At 42.0% G+C, this 13,948-nt stretch overlaps 1 pseudogene; it reads right to left on the minus strand.

Annotated features, from left to right (window-relative positions):
- Positions 1–7,185: 7,185 nt before the first annotated feature.
- On the minus strand, positions 7,186–10,672 carry LOC102487747 (lanosterol 14-alpha demethylase-like; annotated as a pseudogene).
- Between the last annotated feature and the right edge of the window lie 3,276 nt (positions 10,673–13,948).

Consider the following 13,948-nt stretch of genomic DNA (forward strand, 5'->3'; position numbering starts at 1 on the left):
CTGAAGGCATAATGGTAGTCTCCATGGTGTGCTGTATTCTCTGAAAGCTTTAAAATGCTTGCATGCAGCCATCCATCAAATATCAAACGGCCTCCTTCCAGCTGAAATGGCAAAAGTGCACAGAAATGTATGACTGCGAGAATATCATAACCCGGGCGAGAGCCCGACTTTAAAGGGGGTTTGTTCAATGGCCACCATGGGAGCTCATTGTTTTGGACCGAGCGCCTGTGCGAGGCCCCAGGAGGCTAGACCCAACCAAATGGAGTCACTCATGCTAAATGCCGCACTGATTGACTGGACCATTGAGGAAGCAGGTTTTCCTGGAAACAGCAGATTCCAGTCTCCCAGAGGCAGTGCCATAAGGGAGTCCTCTCTGCTTTAACCCTTACAAAAAAGCAACAGAAAGTAAGCTGATGTTATCCAATCAGTTCTTTTCCTTTCTGTTTCCTTGTTCCCACCTTACAAAACACCTGCTCTACTGAGCTGTCACTCTGTTTCTTAGAGTGGAAGCTGCCCCAACTCGAATCACGAACAAAAAGACCTCTAACTAAATTTGTTCTGATATGGTCTTTTTCTTTTTTAAAGATTGATTCATTTTTAGATTTAATTTATTAGCATTATTCTGCAATTTTGACCAGAGAGACAGACAGAAAGGGAGAGTAAGAAAGCAAGCTGCCAGGTTTGGGACTTGAACCATGGTTGGTTATGTAAAAGTCCAGCATCTCAACCGCCATGCCACCTGTTGGCCCCCTAATTTGGTCTTTTGATAAAGCGTTTTCATTTATTTTCTCTGAATAGTTCATGGTGCACCCATGCCAAAAATGTGTTCTATTTCTTGTTAGTGACTGTTGGGATGCTTTAATTTGTTTTTGCTACTAGGGTCATACATTTTTCCTGATGCTCGAGCTCAGGAATTTCTTTCCTTTTTATTTAAAGAATTATTTTATTTTATTTTATTATTATTATTAAAAAAATATTTGCTATAGGGCATGCACACTCCCCAGAGAGAGACAGAGAAAGCGAAAGGAAGGGAAAGTGAGAAAGCAAGCTGGGCGAGTAACATATGCACATGTTGAAACTCACGCACGTTTTCGTCTCTTTTTCCAAAATGCTTGTACTAATTTACATTCCCACCAGCTGAGTGTAAAAGTTCCTGTTGATTGAGATCTTAACCAGCTCTTGGTGGTGTCAGTCTTCTTTCTATTTGCCAACTTAGTGGGTGTAAAATGTATTTCTTGCTGTCTTAATTTGCATTTTCCTAATCGTTGATGAAGTTCATAATCATTTATGTTGATTAGCTTTCCACGTCCCACCTCCGAGAAACGCCTGTCCATATCTTTTGCTCTTGTTTTCCACGGGGCCGTCAGTCGTGTAGATTGCAATAACTTCTCCTTATCTTGTCACTTTCTTGATGATGTTTTGAAGGAGGAAAGTTCTTAATTTAAATGTCTATTTTTTATTTTTAAAAATTTTTAGAGCTTTTTTTTTTTTTTTTTTTTTTGGCTATAGGGCGTGTGCGCTTGCCAGACAGACAGAGACAGACAGAGAGACAGAAAGCGAGAAATCACCCCCCAGGGGGGATGGCCACACCACAATCCCTTCTCCTCCATTCTCCTCTCGGGATCTTGGGCATGCACGCACACGCGCCTGGCGTGAGTTTTAAGCCACGGATCTGGGATGTGAACCACAGTCGTTTATGTGGGAATCCAGCGACATAGTCATTATGTTAACTGCTGGTCCTTAAATGTCTATTTTTTAGATTTTTGTCCTAGGGCATACACGCTCACTGGACGAAGACACAGAGAGAGATAGAGAGGGAAGGTACAAAATCACCTCCTTGCGGGGGAAATGGTCATACTGCACTCCCTCCTCCTTCTGGGATTCTAGGCACATACCGCGGGCATGTGCCAGGGTGTTTTCCAGCCGCCAGTCCAGGACTCGAACCACACAGTGAGCCATGTGGGATCCAGCCATCTTAACCACCACACCACCAGCTGGTCCAAGCTCTTAATTAATTAATTTTTTAAAAGAATTATTGCACGTAACTTTATTTATTTATTTATTTATTTATTTATTTATTTATCTATTTATTTATTTAAATTTGACCAGAGTGGGACAGTGAGAGAGAGAAAGTGAGAAAGCAAGCTGCCAGCTCTGGGACTCGAACTGCGGTTGGCCATGTGAGAGTCCAGCATCCTTAGCCACCATGCCACCTGCTGGCCCATCAAGTTCTTAATTTTAAAGTAACTGAATTTATTACTATTTTCTTTATAGCTGGTCCTTCATACTGGGTCATTAGAAAGGTCATGACAGTATGTCACAACTTTTTAGACAACCCAAAATCTTTTTTTTTTTTTGGAGAGGTTTTTTTGCTATAGGGCGCATGCGCTTGCCAGACAGACAGAGAGAGACAGAGACAGAAAGCAAGAAATCACCCCCCAGGGGGGATGGCCACGCCGCAATCCCTTCTCCTCCATTCTCCTCTCAGGATCTTGGGCACGCATGCACACGTGCCTGGCGTGAGTTTAAGCCACGGGGTCCGGGACCTGAACCGCAGTCGACTACATGGGAGTCCAGCGACATAGCCATTACGCCAACTGCTGGTCCCACAACCCAAAATCTTGTTGAAGAAAATCTTTCTTGTTTTGAGGTCATAAAGATAGCCTATATTTTACTCTATAAATGAAAAAAAATTGATTTTAATTTTGCTATAGGGCACATGCACTCACTAGAGAGAGAGAGAAAGAGTGAGAAAGTGTCCCCTGGAGGAATGGCCATGTTGTAATCCTTGCTTCTCCATTCTCCTCTTGGGATTTTGGGTACCCACACCCATGTGCCTGACATGTTTTTCAAGCTGCCAGGTCTGGTACCCAAACCACACAGTTGGCCTCGTGGGATCTAGCCACCTTAACCACTATTCCACCTACTGGCCTTGCCTTTCATATTTAAGTCTTTAACTTACATTTTGGGGGTAAAGTCCAATTTCCTGTGTAGATATGCGACAACTCACTTACTGAATAGATCCCCTTCCCCAGGGATCTGTAACGCTACTCCTGTTCCTGTCGTATGTGAAATTTCCATCTATTTCTGGTTTGTTTGGAGGCTCTTCATTCTGTTCCATTGGTCTATTTGATGATTCCTGTGTCAATATCATACTATCTCAATTATTTTACCTTTCTAAAAAAAGAATTATTTTATTTAATTTTATTCATTATTATTATTAACTAATTTGACCAGAGACACAGAGAGAGAGGGAGAGCAAGCCACCAGGCCCAGGACTCAAACCATGGTTGGCCATGTGGGAGTCCAACACCCTAACCACCATGCTGCCTGCCAATCCTAATTATTCTACCTTTATAACAATTACTCATTGGTAGAGCAAGAACCTCCTCTGTAGTTGTTCTCCCCGGGGTGCCTATTCTTGTGCCTTGGTCGGCCACGTCATTTTCTAATTAGCACGTCTATAAAAATCGTGTTGTGAGTTTGACTGGAGTTGCATTGAGCTTACAGACGCCATGTAGAGAGAACTGGCATCTTTACGTGCTGAGTCTCCCTAGCCATGTTTTTAAAGATACCATTTATTGTCTTCACAGTTTATGATCCTCTCCATCCACACTTTGTCTTTCGTTAGATTTATTCCTGGGTACCTTATTTTGTCTTGTTGCAATCATGGATGATACATATTTTAAAATGACATCTTCTAAATTCCATGACTTTTTCTCCTACAGGAAAAGATATCTTGTTTCCTTCTTTCTTACATATTGTTTTAAAACTCTACGACTTTGTTAAATCTTGTATTCTAACACTTTATTTGTAGATTTTTGGGTTTTCTATGTAAGTATACATATCATCTATGAACGATCCACAGTTCTTCCCTTTCCCTTCCAATCTTTACTGTATTTATTATATTCATTTTTTTGCCCTGTTGCACTGCCTAGGACTACATGCTGGGTTTTGAACAGAAGCAGTGGTAGTCAGCAACTTGGTCTTTTTGTTTTTTAAGGGAATGCTAATGTTTCCCATTAAGGATAAAGTTTTTAGTTCAGCCTGTGGCCTGGTGGTTAAGGTGACTGGATCCCACATGGCCAACCATGTGGTTTGAGTTCCAGATGCAGTGACCCGAAAACCATGCTGGGCACATGTGGGTGTGTGCCCCAAGTCCTGAAGGGATGGAGAAATGTAGAAGGGACTGCAGTACGACCACGCCCCACGGGGGATGCTCTCTCTCTCTCTTGTCTCTCTCCAGCACATATACACACCCTCCAGCCAATTAATTAGATTTTGGGTAGATCATTTTTATTATTTAAAGAATTTCCTGTGTATTCCTAGTTTACCATGGTTTTTTAAAATCATGGATTAGAAAAAAGAAGAAAAATAAAACAAATAAATTAAATCATACCAAATGCTTCTTTCGTGTCCATTGAAAGGTATTTAATAATAGCGTATTGCAGGACCAGCAGTTGGCATAATGGCTATGTCGTTGGACTCTCATGTAGTTGACCGTGGTTCAAATCCCAGACCCAGTGGCTTAAACTCATGCCAGGAGCGTGTGTGTTCGTGCCCAAGATCCCGAGAGGAGAATGGAAGAGAAGGGATTGCAACGTGGTCATTCCCCATGGGGAGTGATTTCTTGCTTTCTGTCTCTCTGTCTTTCTCTGTTTTTCTGGCGAGCGCATGGTGCCCTATAGCAAAAACCTCCAAAAAAAAATAATAGTGTACTGCATATTTTAAAGTTGCAAAGAGTATACATTTCAAATATTCTCACCATAAGCAATGATAAATAATTGAGGTAATAGATATATTAATTAGCTTGATTTGATTATCCCACATTATATGAGTAAGTCATAACATCAGTTTGTGCCCCATGAACAATTTATACAATTATAAATTGTTAATTTAGAATAAAATAAAAATCTAAAAATTAAAAAAGAGAAAAGAGAAGGTAACATTTTGTAATAGTTTGTTAATGTGATGAATACATTTATAGATTTATAATATTTGAAGCCTCCTTGTGTGTTTTTTTCCTCTCAAACAATTTTAACATGAGAAATTGTCTAACAGCAAGGATTTTGCCTTCAGAATGAGTTTAACATGAGTCTTCCAGCCTCTTAAGCAGAACTGTAAAGTACATAAGGGAAGATATTTTGGCCCCCTCTAGTAAACACAGAATGTGAGTCATATAACATCTCGTATAGTTAAGCCCTCACATATAACTGGAATTGTTGGCTCCTAAACACGGGCTTGATAGAATATAACCAGTGTTCATATTGCCAAAGACCCTGCTTCACCTCTGAAAACCACCTTAAAAGTCAAAGTTCCCTGATCTCAGATTTTATATTAAAAAACAAAAACAAAAACATTTAACTCAACAGAACTAGTAACAGAAACATCCCTGTCTCGGGTGTTTTCAAGTGTCTGGAGAGGAAGCAGGGTACAACCTTGAACCAAAGAAGAGGAAAACTTACTCCTTAAGTGCTTTGTTTTGGACTTTTTTTTTTTTTTTTTTTAGAGGTTTTTGCTATAGGGCGTGTGCGCTCACCAGAGAGACAGAGAGAGAGACAGAGAGACAGAAAGTGAGAAATCACCCTCACGGGGTATGGCCAAACCGCAATTCCTTCTCCATTCTCCTCTCGGGATCTTGGGCACGCATGCACACGCGCCCGGTGTGAGTTTAAGCCACCGGGTCCGGGACATGAACCGCGGTCAGCTACATGGGAGTCCAGCGACATAGCCATTATGCTAACTGCTGGTCCCTGTTTTGGACTTTCACAAAGATTTGACCTTGGAGAAATATATACATATTTATCAAACAAACATATACTATTTAGTAATTAGCAAGCGACATGAGCAGTCTTTAGTACTCATAATATTTTTAGGAAATATCATAATCAAAATCCTATTTCTAGATCTCTCAATTTCTTATAGGTAGTGCTTCTACTTCAAATTCCAAAGGACGTATTTTTCTATAACGTGGGTTCATCATTTTCAAGTGTCATCTTACCAAAACAATAAATAGTATTCTCTTTTATCCAAGGCTTTAGATCGAATTTATTCCCTATTCTCCCCCATCCTAACCACACATAACAGATTGCCCAGAAAAATGAATGACCCATGGCTTCCAAATATGTCACTGGGCTTTTTACACCTTGTAGAAGTAGTCCAAGATTTGATACCCTGAGCCTACTTGCCAAGATCTATATGGTCTTAAAGTGAACACTTAGAAATTGTGTTTTTTAGAATCCACCACTTATCTTGATCTTGCTAAACAATTATTTTGGCTTCTTCAAAGCACAGCAGTATCAAAACTATTAGAAAGTGTGCCAAATGCTATTAGCTTTCACAGAACCGTTCAGTCAATACAACACTAAAATCGTAAGTTGTCCTGACCCGGGGGGACAGCCAAACAGGTTTCCTGAGTGAAGGAGTGAGAGCCGGGACAAGCAGCGTAGTGTTACAGCACGGAGACGACAGTGTCGTCCGTTTATTGTGGGCAGCACGGTACAGCACGGAGACGTTGCGGTGTCACAGCTCTTCAGGGTTGCGTCTACTGTGAGCAGCACCGAGACGACGCGGTGTCACAACTCTTCAGGGTCGTCCGGAGACGATGCAGTGTTACAGCTCTTCAGAGTCGCCCAAGTCGTCTGGAGACGATGCAGTGTCAGCTCTTCAGGATCTTCAGGGTCGTCTGGAGACTGCGCGGTGTTTCAGCTCTTCAGGCTCTTCAGTTGTCGTCTTCCTGGTCGTTGTCGTCGTCTCAGTCGTCTGTGTCATCTGGCTACTGTGGGCCAGACATCGTGGTTATATACACTCTGGTGGGTTGTAAACGGTGGGCCGTGAATGGTTGTAAACGGTGGGCCCTGATTGGTTGTTAACGGTGGGGTATGATTGGTTGCTTTTGGACCAATCATGAGGTGCCAGATATGCAAATTTGAGGGATTCTAGTGGCCAATCAGAGCAAGGTTTCGAAGGTCAGGTTTTTGGAAGGGAACCAATCATGGTAATTGTTTACTCTCTGAGAAACCTCGGCAGACTCGCTGGTGTGCAGCTTCCCACAGTAAGTTACGCTGTCTTTTAGAATCATACACTCAGAAACACAAGTACACTTTGAGAGTAATTTCATAGGCTCATTCTCTTCCAATGCTTTTGCAGCTTGGAGAGATTCATTATCCATTAACTGCTTGCAGTCTCTTTCACTGGGATCTCTGTTTGTTAACGGGTAACTGTGTTTTCAGGGGCATGAATCATTGTATAATTCACAGTGGGAAAATATCCATCAGCAAAATCGAATTTATATAAATGAAGCATAGCAGACCCAATTATCTTAATTTGAATACAAGCAAAATTTTTCCTAATATCATGATGATATCCCACTCCAAATGGCTCATAGGCAAACTTCTCTTCTGATGCTGGGTTATCCTGTAAGTAGCAATCAGGATTAAAGTCCAGATGTCCTACCCGTGTGTCTTAGCGTCTTTGATTGACAGAAGGAGAAACAGGAGTCTTGACCAACCTCATCACAGTCGTTACAGGAGGTCTAAGTTAGAATGTTCTTTCGTACAGCGATCAAGTATATTTAGATCCTTGAGCTGGTCAGAATTACAGGAGGCAAGTCCTCCCTCCAAAGTTCTTTCTGTTCTAAATAACATTTTTCTGGAAGGGTTTGTCTCTGGCCAAGAAGAAGCCCATCCAGGCACTAGTGGCTGGGGACGCACGCTGGCCTGCGGAGAGCAGTCCAGTACACCGCCCTGCTATTTCGTCATGTGTCAAAGGGTGTCCATCCTTGTACACAGACTCTAAGAAAGTTTGGAGAATGTCATCAGTTTTTTTTCTGCCTGTCTGGATTTCCGGATTGCCTTATAGAAAATATTCTCGATCTGTCGATGAGCTCTGTCCCTGCGTCTGAAACTAGGCAAAGGCAGCCACCCTAGCAACAGCCAGCCTGCATGGCTACAGCCTCTGTCTAAACCTGCGTGCAGCTGTGGATCTTCTTGAGGAGTGGACTTCTGACCTCCTTTCTGTGTAAACGACTAGCTGTTAAAATGAGCTCAGAAAGTGCTTCAAACACATCCTGTTCTCTGCCTTCTCCCCAACGCGGAAAGACTTCAGTGTTTCTTTTTAGACGATAGAAACGTGCTGTCTAAAGTGGACTATATTAAGGCCTCTTTTTAATATTTTCTTCTGTTCCAAGAAAACTGAATCGGGCACATCATATGCCACACCCTTCCCCAACATGGGTGTGGTCAGCGCTCTAGAGACCTCTGCCTTCAGGTCTGTGTTTTACTATTAAAACGCAGGGCAGCAGCATCCCTCCCCAGAAGGTAAGTACATGTCTCCCACCATGGTGAAACGAAATACAGGGCCATACTTCTCCTATGCATTTTCTTTCTTTTCTTTTTAAGAATGATTTAAAATTATTATTTAATTTATTATCATTATTTTATTTTTTATTTTGTTGAAGGTGACCAGAGAGAGACAGAGAGAGAGAAGGAAAGTATAAAAGCAAGTTGCCAGGTCGGGAACTTGAACCACAGTCAGCCCTGCGGGAGTCCAGTCACCTTAACCACCACACCATCTGCGTCCCCTCCTATGCAATTTCGAGGATTCAGCTGGACTTTTCCCAGATGCGATGGCAGGCTCAAAGATAATTGGAGAATAATGTATAGTGCATTTTTCTCCCGGGCTGCAGCGGGGCCAGGTGGCTGACGGCCAGGTGGAGCAGGTAGACCAGGCTAAGGGTGAATGCGGAGACGATCCTCAACACAGACAGGAGACTGCGCAGCCGCCTTCTCCACCGCCTGTCCCAGCACAGACTCATCCACCTGCAGTAGGCCTAGGAACACCACCCGCCGGCGCTTCACCCGGCCATAAATGGACGGCACCTGTTGCTCTTCCGAAAAAAGAGACTGGCAGGTGGGCGAGGGGAGGTGGCCCTGGCCCCCAGGTCTCCTACTCTCTCCTTGTGGTTTTATGGTACACCCAACTGGGCCATAATATACGAGGGTACTTCAGAAAGTCCACGGGGGTGGGGAGGCGGCTGGTGCGTGTTGGTCGAGGAGACTGGCTCCTGCATGGTCGAATGCGTGGTTGGCGTCCTAGACCCGACAGCCTGAAAACATGCTGGGCTCCGGCATGCGTGGCCAAAATCCAGAGAGCAGAATGGAGAGAAAGGATTGTGGTGTGACCATGCCCTGTTGGGGGTGCTTTCCCTAAATTCCCCTCTGTCTCTCCCTGGTGAGAGCATGTGCCCCATAAGAAATTAGAAAGGAAACCCAGAAACCTAAACATTCGTGGTGGGGCCAGCAGGTGGCATTGTGGGTAAGGCAGCAGGTGGCATTGTGGGTAAGGCACTGGACTCCTACATGACCAACTACGGTTCAAGTCCTGGACCTTTCTCTCTCTCTTGCTCCCTGGTGAGCACATGTGCCCTATAGCAAATTAAAAAATTTTTTTTCTTTAAAAAATTTGTGGAAAGCAGAATCTAAGTATGAATTTATTTGGTGCCAAGAAAATATTGAAATCATGCACAGTTTTTTATAATAGGTATTTTCCATGAACTTTCTGACGACCCCAGGTGTTATGATTTTTATGCTCTGCTGGCTTCAGGCTACCTTGTTGAGGGCCTTTGCTTCAGTGCGTTTAATGAAACTGGGCTGTAATTTTCCTTTCTCACACTCTTTGTTAGGTTTTGGAATCAAGGTTAGACTGTCCTCGGAACAGGCGGGGAGTACACTGTCTCTTTTGTATAAACTGGAAGGATCTGACATAGGATTGTTCCCAGGGTTTACATTCTTTCGAATCTTTTTGGATATGTAAATACGTGTCTTTAAAAATGTTTAATAATACTTTGCGATGACTTCTTTTTTTCAGTTTTAATCGAATTTGCCAGAGGTTTGCCTTTTTATTAGTCTTTTCAAGGAAACAATTTCTGATTTCATACTTTTTTTATTGCCTCCTTGCTTTGATTTAATCTTTCTTTTTAGCTTTATTGTGGCTTTTTTGGGTTCATTCTTGGTTCTTTTTACAACTTTTCTTAAAAAAAGATTTATTTATTTGCTTTTATTGTTATAATTTTTCAATTTGACTGGAGAGGGAGTGAAAGTGAGAAAGCGAGTTGCCAGACCTGGGACTCGAATCATGGTCAGCCATCGTAGGAGACCAGTGCCTCAACCGCTGTGCCACCTGCCAGCCCCGACATTTTACAACCTAAGTTGGAGGCTTAACTTACTAGCTTCTTGGCTAAACTTTCAAGGCTTTACATTTTTTTTTAGATGTATTCTTTTTGGCTCTATCTCAATTTTAATAGGCTCTATTTTTATTATTGTGTTGTTTGAAGTGTTTTAAAATTTCTATTATAATTTCTTCTTTGACTTGAGCATTATGTAGAAGAAAGCTTTAAAGTTTCCAAATGCATGTGAATTTTAAATTCGTGTTTCTCACTGAGTTCTAATTTAAATGCATTGTAGTCAGAGAACATGATCTGTGTGATGAAGGTTCTTTGGAATGGAGACTTGCTTTACAAGCTAGCACATGGTCAATTAATAATCTAAAAAATGCATGCTTGAGAAGTTTAGTCTCTCATTATCGAATGCGGTTTCATTAACTTCCATTAAACCTCGCTCGTTACATTGTTATAATCCTCTTTGACTAATTTTCTATCTGCTTGACCTACCATCTGGGAGAGGTGAGTATTCAAATGCCCCCGTGAGAGTGGCTTTTTTATTTTCCCCTGCAGTCCTATCAATATTTCGATTTCTAATGTAGAGGCTATTTTACTAGGGTATGTGCAGATTTTGTGTGTGTCTTCCAGGAAAAGTGAACTTTTTTTACGTTATTGTATATGCATCTTTTCTATATTTAATAATGCTTTGCATCTTTTTAAAAATTATATAATTTTATTTTATTTATTCGTTCATTTATTTTAATTTGACCAGAGAAAGACACACTCACCGAGAGAGAGAAAGAGAGAGAGAGAAAGTCAGAAAGCAAGCTACCAGGTCTGGGACTCAAAATGGGGTCGGCCATGTGGGAGTGTCCAGCGCTTTAACCACCATCCCACCTGCTAGTCCCCAATACTTTGCATCTTAAAGTTTACTTTTTTCATTAGATTTTAATGTAACTGTCCCAGCTTTATTTCTTTCCTTTTTCTTTTTTTAGAAATTTTTTTGCTATAGGATGTGTGTACTCGTCAGAGAGACAGAGAGACAGCGGGAAATCACTCCCCGGGGGAATGGCCATGCCGCAATCACTTCTCCTCCATTCTCATCTTGGGATCTTGGGCACACACGCACACGTGCCTTGCATGAATTTTAAGCCATCAGGTCCGAGACGCAAACCGCAGTCGACTACATGGGAGTCCAGCGACATAGCCATTACACTAACTGCTGGTCCCAACTACCACTATGTCTTTTAAATGGCATATTTAGACTTTAAAGGCTTATTATAGTTGTTGATAGATTTTGGCTTATTTTGATCTTTTTTCTATTTATCTTCTTTCTCCTCTATGCTTTTACTCCTTTTTTCTGTGTTCCGCTTCCCTGTGGATTTATTGGCTTGTGTATTTTCTAATTTTATTCTTTCCTGCTCCCTTTATTGCTTCAGGAGTTGTATATTCCATATTCTATATTCTGCTTCTATATTATAGTGGTTGAGTTTGAAATTCTATCCTGTGTATGTGCTGTGGTTTGAATGACCTGCTGAATTTCTGTGCTGAGATTTGGCTGTGATGGGATTAAGGTGGTGAAAATTTAATCTGACTATGATGTTGGAAGGCGCAGCCTTTGGGAGGAGAGTAGGGTTAAAGTCATTAAGGCAGGGCTCCCATGACTGGCTCCTGGTGGGTTTATAAGGAACCAGCTCAGGCAGACCCAGGGATGGAGGTGTGTGCACGCCTGCCCTCCACCGGGTGGAGATGCAGCAGAACACCCTCCCCAGGTGTGTCCTCTAGGTCGTGGACACCCCAACTGTGAGCTGAATAATCCTCCATTCTTTTCTTTCTTTCTTTCTTTTTTTTTAAGAATCATTTTATTTAACTTTATTTATTTATTTTAATTTGACTAAAGGGGAGAGTGAGAGAGTGAGTGAGAAAGCAAGTTGCCAGATCTGGGACTTGAACTGTAGTCGGCCATGTGGGGGTCCAGTGTCCTTAACCACCATGCCACCTGCCAGCCCCTAATCCTCCAGTCTTATAAATGGCCCAGGTATTTTCTGTTATTAGCAACTGAACTGGCTAGAACCATACCTAAGGGAGTCTCAGGTCCTTAGCACTTAAACCCTCTTCCCCCAGATACAAAGATCTTGACCTCTTTGACTTTGGTCTTAAGTTTTACATTAAAAACATTTTTTTTGGTGTAATATTTCAGTTCTTTCGAAAGTTTCCACGTGTCCTTATTTCATACAGTGTTTATACAGATCTTTCTACATGCTTTTCAATTTATTCGCTCACCCTTATTTCTTGCATACTGATCCTTGCTTCGAGATAATTTCCCTTTTTAAAGTGCATTCTTCAGAGGTCCCTTCAGTAAAGATTTGTTGTTGATAAACACTTTGGTTTCGTCTTCCTACCTGAAAACAAAATCCAAACACCTCCATGTGCCCCTCAGCCCTGGAAGATAGCTTTGCTAAATTCGCAGTTCCAGGCTGACAGTTATTATCACGCGGAGCTTTGAAGCTGGTCCCTGTCTCCTGGCGCTCGCATTGTTGTCTAATTAGCCTTCCTTTGTAGCGCTGTCTTTTCTCTGTAGTCGCTTTCAAGGTCTTTGTTTTTGGTGTCCTGCAATTTCTCTGTAGTCGCTTTCAACGTCTTTGTTTTTGGTGTCCTGCAGTTTCGCCACACAGCGACTAGCTGTGGATTTCTTTGTATTTACCTTGTTAGGTATGAATTATGCTCCCAGTGTCTGTGAAGTCACGCCTTTCATCAGCTCTGGAAAATTCTCAGCCATTACTTCTTCAAATCTCGGCCTCCCCCTCTCTCTGTCTGCTCTCATTCCGGGACTTTCATTCCACTCACCTTAGCCTTTGACCCCTTTCTCATATTTCCCATTTGCTTGTCGCTGTGCTGAAATCCGTAATGTCTTCAGCTCCGGCCTCCAGCCTGCGGTTTACTCAACTGTATCAGAATTCTGTTGAATTCTCTTATTGAAGTTTCGGTTTCAACAGTTGTGTTTTCGTTTTGGAGATTTCATTTTGTTCTCTTTCATATCTGAGTAGTCTTTTAATCTCTTGTTACTTGATCACTTTTGTAATTTTATCTTTTATTTTTTTAAAAAAACTTCAATTTATAGTTATCTTCCACGCTGCAGTTATTGTAATGATCATTTCTGTCATCACCGGGGATCTAAATTTATTGTTGTTTCTGCTAACGATTACCTTGTGTGGTGACTTTTTTAAAAAATTGATTGTAGATTTATATGCATCATCTTTGCGGCTCTCAAATGCCTAGTTGGAGATGCTTTCTCCAGAGAGGATTCATCTACTGTCTGGTTCCATGCTGTGGTTGGCAATAATAATACATATTGTATAGTTTTGTTCGAAATATTAAATGAGATACTGTTAGATGCAAAGCTCCCAGCTCAATGCTTGACACATAGTAGGTGCTCAAGAATAGGTATGAGTTTTCTCTGTTAACAACAGAATTCTTTGAGGGTTAGGAACCCTGTGTAACTGACTTCATTGGCCCCTACACCACCGAGTGAAAATCTGGCACAGGAGTCACTGGTAAATACAAGCACATTCGACCTCGGCTTTCAGAGTGGAACAGGCTCCTCTTGAAGTATCTTCAGTTTCCCCAGCCTGGGTCCCTGCTCCAACTCTACCCTGAAGCACTTTGAAACTGTCAAAGGTGGCAAAGGGCTTCAGGGACAGCCAGGCGGTGTAGTGGTTAAGGCGGCTGGATCCCACATGGTTGACTTTGTGTTTCAAGTTGTGGGTCCGGTGGCTTGTAAAACATGCT

Source organism: Tupaia chinensis, unplaced genomic scaffold (assembly GCF_000334495.1).
Source record: "Tupaia chinensis unplaced genomic scaffold, TupChi_1.0 Scaffold000604_1, whole genome shotgun sequence".
Classification (NCBI taxonomy): domain Eukaryota; kingdom Metazoa; phylum Chordata; class Mammalia; order Scandentia; family Tupaiidae; genus Tupaia; species Tupaia belangeri.